This window comes from Gymnodraco acuticeps, unplaced genomic scaffold, assembly GCF_902827175.1.
Source record: "Gymnodraco acuticeps unplaced genomic scaffold, fGymAcu1.1, whole genome shotgun sequence".
Classification (NCBI taxonomy): Eukaryota; Metazoa; Chordata; class Actinopteri; order Perciformes; family Bathydraconidae; genus Gymnodraco; species Gymnodraco acuticeps.
In genome coordinates, this window is record NW_022992074.1 from 117,687 (window position 1) to 127,405 (window position 9,719).

General features: G+C 39.9%; 1 long non-coding RNA gene across 1 annotated transcript; it reads right to left on the minus strand.

Moving 5' to 3' along the window:
* Window positions 1-3,935: 3,935 nt before the first annotated feature.
* On the minus strand, window positions 3,936-8,576 carry LOC117537166. The gene is made up of 2 exons (XR_004567685.1): window positions 8,446-8,576; window positions 3,936-4,299 (listed from the first exon to the last, which is right to left on the minus strand). It is a non-coding gene; the product is annotated as an uncharacterized LOC117537166 (long non-coding RNA).
* Between the last annotated feature and the right edge of the window lie 1,143 nt (window positions 8,577-9,719).

The following is a 9,719-nucleotide window of genomic DNA, read 5'->3' on the forward strand; positions in this document are numbered from 1 at the left end:
TTCCCACATGTGTGTGCAATCGGTCTTCTTGTGAACTCTGTCATTTTCTCAAATCCCACGTAGATGCTGTCTGTCACAATGAGATCAGATCCTGTGCAGAACCGTAGAAACTTCTGAAGTTTACTCTCATCTAGCTCTCTGATGAATCTTTTCAGATGATTTGCTACCTCTTTTTGGTTTGTAGTCAAATCAACATCAAATTTCAGTAGTTTGCAGACTTTTTTGTGGTGGGTTGCAGGTCAGACAACAACTTAGTCAGTGCCTCTGGACTGAGGTTGAGATGTTGATGGTTAATCTCCCTCCAGCAGTCAATAACGAACATTGGTTTTTGGACCATCTCTTTGTGGGCAATTTCTTCAATTATTTTAGGAAGATTCTCTGCGCTGACTTTCCTTCTACAGCCATAGCTGTCGAGAACCTCCAAAAGGTCATCAGTGTCAACTGCAGTGAAATCAGTCAGCGCTTGCATCAAAACTTCACGTTCTTGGCTGCTCACAAATTGCATAAAATATGCTTTGAGGTCACTGTACACATTATCAAACAGCACCTGTTCAAGGAAAGGCAGTGAAAGTTTGTTTGGGAAATATTCACAATCTTGGTAACCTTTCAAAAGGATTCTTCCAATTGCCTTCCATGTTTCAGCAGGAAAATCATGGCGAATGTAGGGCACTTTAACTGTTGTCCCAAGTGTGCATCTCTCATAGAATTCTTGCCAGAAGCAGCTGAGAACATCCCTCAGTACCCCAGAACCACTGCCTGCTTCTTCCTTGTTATCTGGGAGAATGCGCCTCACATTCAATGATTTGTTTAAAATCTCTGCATCAGAAAAGGCAGTAATCATGTCAGCTAGGGTGTTTGCATGATGTACAGTGATTGTTAGTTGTTTCTCTGCCTCAAGTGGACTGGCGGGGACAGGAACATTCTCAAATATGAGTGTGTCTTCTTCATCTTCCTCGATGCCGAAATGAGGACCAAAGGTGATTTCAGGATCACTAGAAATGTTTAGTGATCGCTGTATGTCGTCCAAAACAATAATGACATCTGTGTAGTCGTCATTTTTCACCCGAGACAAGATTAAACTCAGAAGTCTCTTCAACTGTGTCGCTGTCAGCGTTTGCAGAAGGTTTTCGCTTTGTGGCAATGTAAAATCGCAACATTGTCATTTGCACAGTTTCGTACATTGTGCTAATTGAAGGGCATGTTTCAGCTGTAAGGCAGTTTTGTTTAAAATCCCACACCTCAAAGTCGAACTCTGATTCAGGTCCTTTAGGTGATATTCCATCAGGAAAAAATAGTGTCTTTCCTGTTTCAAGGATTTCATTCAAACCAGCATTAGTTGATAGTTTAATTTTTCTAGTGCCACCTCCTTGTTTTGCCCTTACTTGTTTGGTTGTGTTAGTGTCATTGTGAATCCAGCCTATTTCAATATTTCTTGTGGCTTTCAGCTTCTTTGTCTGTGTTTTTCTTGTTTCTGTACCTGATGCGTTTCCTTGAGAACTTTCCGATCTCACTGTCATTTTTTCCCTCAGTCTTTCATAAAGGCCTTTTTTTCGCTTTGATGTGGGCCTTTTACTTCTACAATGATTAAAGATGGCTATTCGGTCTCCGTAGGAGGGGATGTATTTTTGAAGAGTGGCATCATCCATAAGACCAATGACGTCGCTGTCAATCTGCAAAGAAGAAAGAAAAGAAAACACAATGAAGTTTGTGCACATTGTATAACTATTGTCAACCCTTGTACATCGTTATATATAGATATATACTATTTTGCCATTTCGCAGACCAAATCAGTCCTGTTCATAATACAAAACATTCATTAATTTTCAGAATATTAACCCTTAAAAAGCCAGTTTTTGCCATGATGGTACTGTTGTCACTTTATTAGAAAAAAACAGAAACTACTAGTTTCCCTGGTTACCCTAAAGTTTATAACCTTCACATAAGTATAACCCTTAAAAGTGTTTTTAAAGTGGATTATTACAGCCGGAGACTCGCAACGGCGGTGGACTTTCACAGCACCGCTGCACCGGACCTGCCGGAGCCACCAGAGCCTCGCAACGGCGGGTGTTTGCGGCGGCGGATGCGGTACCGGCGCTGTGAAAGTCCACGGCCCACCTATGCCAGAGCCAGCGGCCCACCAACGGCAGCTTTCAGTAACGTTAACGTTAGAGACTGACATGATACGCAGCGATACTAGATACAATTACCAACACTGTCCTGCTGTTTTAATCTCCTTCAGACAGTACAGCAGGATTCATATTCATATGCTGATAATTCTGTGATTGTGGGATACAAGGACAATGGCCCAAACCCCTGTGGTAACAATGCTACAGTACCGAGAGGGGTTTTACTGGGCGAATTTTGGGAATATAATTAGCAACTGCCTCCTTGCGTTGTACTTTGACCACTGATCTCTAAACTGTTACAGGCAAAAATAATTTGAAGTAATGATGGCAAACAAAAAGAAGTTTGGGCGATATGTATTTCCCATGGTTTTTCCCCGCCAGGCTGGTGAGCGGTAGCTGTCAGGCTCTCAGCTAGCTGCTAGCTGCCTTGTTAAACACACTTAATGAAATCTTCTCTACAGAAACATGAAAACCACCAGGCTGTTGCTCTTGGTTAGTCGCCACTGTTCCAACAAGCACAAACTTGCGTGTCAACGAACTAAACCATTATTTACTGAATTAGATGGGGGGAGCCATAGCATATAAGCTAATGCACTTGCTGCTAGCTCATCAATGTCTGCATTTCATATTCTAACGCCTTTTCGTTGTTTTTACGAACGCCCAAAACACACTTATATATTTATAACTCACCTTTTGTTCTTCCATTTGCAATATGGTTTCCTCTTGGACCCCTCTGGCTCGCAGAAATTCACTCACGTCCTCCATTGTTGCCTACTGCAATGTGTAAATCGCAGTGAAGCTGGTTCGACAGTTACCGGTATTTCTGACTTTTTTCTCCCAAATAATTTTTTTTTTTTTTGTTCTGAGAAAAAAGTCAGAATTCTGAGATTAAAGTCAGAATTCTGAGATTAAAGTCAGAATTCTGACTTTTTTCTCAGAACAAAAAATAATAATATTTTTTTCAAATCCTCACAAATTTTTTTTTTATGTGGCCCTAATCCTCTTCCGTACGTACCTCTGATATGCGTAACAACGGACATTAAAACGTTGGAGAGCCGGCCCGCAGGGAGGAGCCAGTAGAGAATATATAAACAACCGGACCTGAGGGGTTCGGCCTCTTTTTCTGCTAGCGAGAGCCAGGGACAGCTGCTTTTCTGTCGAACAATATCCTGTTTGTGACTTTACCACGCTTTTTATTAATTAAAGTACCAATTTTGAAACAATCTCAGAGACTCCATTTAGTCTCCTTTTTAAGCATCTCTTTCCTGGACGCGGGAAGAACCACACAGATTAACAGTAACCGTCTCTTTCTTCTATATAACAAGTTTTAAAATATGTTTTTCGAAATAGCAGAACGTGACATTGAGAGACAAACAAAAATGCAACATACAAAACATAATTCAATTAGGTGGTATTATAGTCTTTAGTCCCTGTGAATTAAGTTAAATGCAGACTTTGCTGCCATCCTGTGGTTCAACTCCAACAAAATCTATTGCTCTAAAGAACCAATTTGTTTGACATCGAGCCTTTTCATGCAGAAAGACATCGAGGCAGTGGATGTCTTTATATGGCTCAACAAATATCCAAAAGTCTCACATTATTTATTGATCACTGACAGCGATATTGTAATCCAAGTCAGCAGTTCATTTGTAATTAATGAAAGCAGGAGAGCTGTGGAAATGTCACGTTTAATAATTCAGCATCAGTATTGTGTTTTGTAAGCTGCATTTTACACACGCTGTGAGTATTACAAACAACTGTACATTTTTATTCAAAAACAGGAGGAAGTGTTGAAAAAATGAGCAAATATTTATATTTTTCAACATAGCTACCTTTATTGACTATATTCAAAACAAAGCCTTTACACGACATTGAGCCATTTTCTGTATGTGTCAAACCAAAAGCAAATGTAAGACTTTAACTGCAGTTCATGAAGATTTACGTATATTGTCATAATTCAAAAACGTCAAGGGGGTAATTCACACTAATTCAATAGCAAGCCAACGTCAGAAAGAATCAACAACTCCAGATCAATAACCTCATCACATGTGTATCTTTGTCCTGCAGCAGCAGCAGCTCATCATTCAGTGCTGCTAGACTACATAAAACACCATTAATCATTCCCACCACAGAGGTACAGTAGAGCCTTCTGGTAGTCCCCATCTGTGTCCTCCTGCAAAACAACACATTATTATCAGAGATGGCAAAGTACACACATCCTTTACTCAAGTAGAAGTACAGATACTTGTGTTTATAAAAAAGTACTGACTAAACTTCTTTACTCAAGTAAAAGTAAAGTATGGGCTTCGAAATGTACTTAAGGACACATGTCATGCTTTTCCGGTTATTACCCGTCCCCTTGTGTGTTATGAAGGTTTTTATGCATGTAAACGGTCTGCAGAGTCAAAATCCTCAAAGTACACCCTGTAGCGAGTAAAACTCTAAAACAGAAAATACCTCCCCAAAACGCCTCGTTGGTGAAACGTCATTGTCCATTGTTTACTTCCTGGGTGCTGTGTCGTAGAAGCACCCAGTAGCCACGCCCAGAGCTATGGCCGCACCCTCTGCCAGCCTAGCATATACTGTTGGAATCTCAGGTTCAGTTCAAAACTGTATCCAGTCATGCCAACGAGGGTCTGTTTCCTGTCTTGTGAGGGGAAATGTTCAATGCATGCCTTACCGAAGGCAGAACCACGACAAAGTCAGTGGTTGACATTCCTTTTTAACACTGTTCCTTCAGATGTTCGAGCCGGTATTTTACTGTGTGCGCGGCATTTCACGGAGCATAGCTTCACAAAACATGGAGCGATTCATACCGGATATGTACAGCGTAGGTTACTGAAGGACGATGCTGTTCCTACTTTGTTTGGACCAGCGGGAGATTCGGGTACACAACCTGTAAGTATTTATTGTTGTTTGTGTATTTATGATGTTTAAAACAAACAAGGTATATCTACCACGACTGTGTAAATGGATAAACGTTTTTCTGGCTGCTAAGCCATTGACACAGTGCTAACAGGGCTAACTAAGTTGCTAGCGTTTCCATACTGTATATCAACTCCAATGTCAGCAGATGCCTTACATGTATCTCATAGCAGGAGAATGTCTGCATTCACACACAACATACTCATAGACAGTATACTCAGACAGTAAACTTTTTTTACACAGCCGAAAAAGCACTGTTAGACATGGGCGGAGCCTCTCTGGTGGTTGACTAATCAGAACAGAGGGGCCGAGCTGACCAATCGGAGCACACTGGGCTCACGGGGGGGGGGGGGGGGGGGGGGGGGGGGGGGGGGGGGGGGGGAGTGGAGAGCTGCAACAAGCTGTTTAGTGGAGAAAGTGAATACACATACTTTACAGAGATGCTGTATGCGAAACCAATGTGAGTTTGGAAAATTGCACAGTATTTTTCTATTTTAGTAGACCTCAACAATGGAATTATGATCAGTGGAAATGGCCATGACATGTGACCTTTAAGTGAAAAGTACCATCTGTTTTAAAGAGTACCTGACCTCCCTTTATATTAATAGAACAATAATGTAATTGTTAGCTAATGAATGTTTCCATGCTGAACAACGGCAACGTTTTCATTGGTCCCTCTTCTTTAGAGAAGACCAGGAAATGATGGATACACGGATCGTGTTCAAATCAATAGGCACGCAATGACTCTAAAGAATAATGATCCCGCCACCAAACAGATTAAAACTAAAGTAACCAGCCTGTTTTGAAGATGTAAGTAGAAAGTACAGGTATTTGTGTTAACAATATAAGTAAAAGTAAAAAGTCGTCAGAAAAATAAGTAAGAGTAAAATACTGATACCAGAAAAATGTACTGAAGTACAGTAACAAAGTATTTGTACTCTACTATTTCCCACCTCTGATTACTATGCATGTTATACAATTCTGAAGGTTCCTCTCAACTTACTAAATCAACTCAGGATCAATATATCACATGTTATTTTCAATCTAATTTGAGTTTTTGGCACCTGTGTAATGTAAGTAAACTATATAGGTGCAATTTCAGGGACTGCAGAAGGAAATGTAATCTGGCATGTAATCTTTCTCTCTGAGATTAAAGTAGTTTTGTGCGTGGTCCTTGTTTAATAAAGATATAATATTGTAGTATCCTAATAAAGAGTAAAATGTTGGTCTATTAGTTTATTCTCACTTATTTGGTTTATTCTATAGATATGAATTGTTCTACTGTTGATGCATTTACTGATTGTTATTTTTTTTACGTTATATATTTTTTTAATACATTTTATTTGTTGACTCTTGTGCAATGTACAACATGTACATGTTAGTTTCAAAATCATGAATAAATAAAGTATTTCTTAGTATTAGTAAATCTTTTTGTTTACTTTTTTGTTTAAATGCTCTTTGGGTATTTTTTCAATGACACCTCCATGCCCACAATGTCTCTTTCTGTGTGTGGGCGTTTGTGTCTCAGGTGTTTGGATCGTCTGCTCCTCCTCCCCACATGTCAAAGTGTCCTTGACTGAGACACTGAATCTCACATTTCTCAAATTGTCATTGTAGCTTTTCACAAATGTGTCTGACAAATGAATATAAATAATTAATGTTTTTGTCACACATCTCTGAATCCCTCGCCCTTCAAACCATCACAGCCCCCACGCAGGCTCAGTAAATGCTAACAATATGTAGCTAACTAGCTCATTAAGAAGTTTGTGTTTAACCAGATTCAAAACCAAACCTAGGTTCTTCTAAATTCGGTCAATCGAATGCAAATGTCTGATATTATACCGGATATCATATTATACCTTTTGAGATGTTCCCGTCCCTGTAGTGTGTAGTGGGTTTGTGTCCATGTAAATCAGGAGTGTCAAACTCCGGCCCGTGACTTCATTTTATGTGGCCCGCAAGAGCTTGCAAAGAATATAATTTAATAAACGTTTATTATACGGTTACATGCCACTTTACAGAAGCAGGTTGCCCATAAACTACATGTCCCACAATGCATCTCGTTTTGTGACATGCGCACTGAAGGGACTTGCAATTATTTGCCCTGGACTTCTGCTTTCAAATGTAGTTAGTAATTACCCTATCCGATAATAATCCAATTCAGAGGCAATAATGTAATATAATACATTATTTTATATATATTAATATAGTTACAACCAGCCCTTTGAGTGCAACCATAATGCTAATGTAGCTCGCGATGAAATTGAGTTTGACACCCCTGATGTAAATGGTCTGAAAAGGCTAAAATCTCAGTGTCTCTCCCACAAACCCTACATGATGTGACGGGGCCTGGTTTTCCCACTCAGCAGCTGGTAATATTGTTATGAATTATTTGACATAATTATGAATGGAAGAAGATTGGTTTCCTTCTCTAAGCTTATTGTATCTGGAAGAAGCTGGCAGTCAAGTGGGTGGAGAGTAAGGAAGCAGGAATTGGTGAAAACAAGGGTTTCTGTTCAAAGCAGACATTTGTGTTATTCTGCGCTCATGTCATGTTGGATGTAAAGTATTAGTAATGTGGGTTAAATTACATCAAACGACAGACTTTGGCTTACACACGTTCTCTTTTTCCAGGCACTCAGCATAGTTAGTTTATGTGAAAGCGTTTAACAAATAGGATGTGTGTTAATATGGTACCTCATCACAGAATGAAAAGCACAGGTGCAACTAATACATTAATAATGACTCATTTCAAGGAGCCAGCGTGCAATTGCAGAAAACCATCATGCACTGCACCATGGTTGTGAAATATAAATGAAGCGCAGCCACAGTTATTAGTTACACCTGAATTACATTTTAAAATATAAGCAGTGAGATTAGACGCAAATCATAAGAAATGAATGAAATGGCATCATTGGGAGTAATACCTCTATCAAATATGACTACTTGTGAAAAATGAAAGGAATACTTGAAGTAATAATTGCTATAATAAAATGGACATTATTTTTGTAGTCTTTGCTGCTGCTAGAGGAGGATGGAAATCATTCTTCACAATTGCAGGAACATCTGGCCCCGGGAGAATTGATTAATTTCTCTTCAGCTCTTGTGAATAGCATCTCATCTCAGTCTCATCACGCTGCACAAGGCATTTAAAGTAAATGACTAATCTTTACTCCATCACTGCACTGACATGAATGGTGTATTAGCAGCAGAACGGTAGAACACCCAGCTGCTGTTTTAAATCATGCAGAGGGAACGATGGGCAATTTTAAAGCATCAGGGGAAAACTGTGAAGAGAGTGGACGTCTTGGAGAAATATATTTACTTTCTTCTGAAGGTTTGGATCTTTTAGAACGTGTAGAAACCCTAAAAAGGTTGATAATAACTTCAGTACCTGGATGGTGGTGTAAAGAGACGTTCCATATTTCTTTTTGAAGCAGGTCCTGATGTCCAACATGTCTATCTCGCTCCTCGACACCATAATCCTCATCAGGGTGGAGTCATCTGTTCCAGCACGCTAATAGAGAAGAAAATTCAGCAGTTGGGAGTTAATCTATGAAATTGCATTTTCTTCCAGCTTTCTATTCCACAATATTGTCAGACATCCATCTTGATATGTTTTGCTTCAAAGACACAAAGGACAGTTCCCAAAATAGAGTTGAATCCCCTTCCTGTTAATCCACTTTGGAAAGAGATGTTTGCACTTGAGAAAGATAATTTCAAAGACACTACTGCCTTTGTTTTGAGAAGGTAACCATTTAATAATAATAAATTATATTTCTATAGCGCTTTTCTCTAACTCAAAGATGCGTTACAGTCTGGGGGAGGGTATACAGACAAGGACAGGCAAAAACACAAAACAATAAATGAATAAAACTGATAAAATAAGATAAACAGAAAGGGCAGTCAGGAGGAAGTTGATTGCGGTGGGGGGCACGCGCGCTTATGGATAGACAGAGTTGAAGAGATGAGTCTTGAGGCGGGACTGGAACAGGGTGAGGGACTCAGACTCACGGAGGGTCTTGGGGGAGTGGAGTTCCAGAGCTTCGGGGCTGCCACAGAGAAGGCTCTATCCCCGAAGCTCCGGAGTTTGGGCCTTGGGGATGGAAAGCAAACCGGCTGAAGGTGGATCTGAGGGAACGAGGGGGTTGGGTAGATGGATGAGGAGGTCAGTGAGGTAGGGGGGGCCAGATGGTGGAGGGCTTTGTAAGGACCAGGAGTTTGTAGTGGATGCGGTGTGAAACGGGGAGCCAGTGGAGTTCTTTGAGGACCGGGGTGATATGATGCCATGATTTGGTGTGGGTGAACATTTAAAGAGCCAACCAGTGATTTGAGACGTTTTAGCTCTTAATCATACACACTGCATACATTTTTTTCAAAAATGTTTTCCACAATAATGGCTTGACCCCATCATTGAAATCCATGAACTCTTGACAACCTGCACTGTATGTGCACCATAATGTAACTACCTGGACTCACACATCCAAATTTAAATGTACATATATTGAACACACCCATAATTAAACATGTCTGTATATATATATAAACACCTTCATTTTAAGTTATACTGTAATTGTTTTTACACTTCATTACATTTATTTACTTCTATTACTATTCATATTCATATTCATATCCTTGTGTGAATTAAAAGGCTGGTCCAATCCTGTG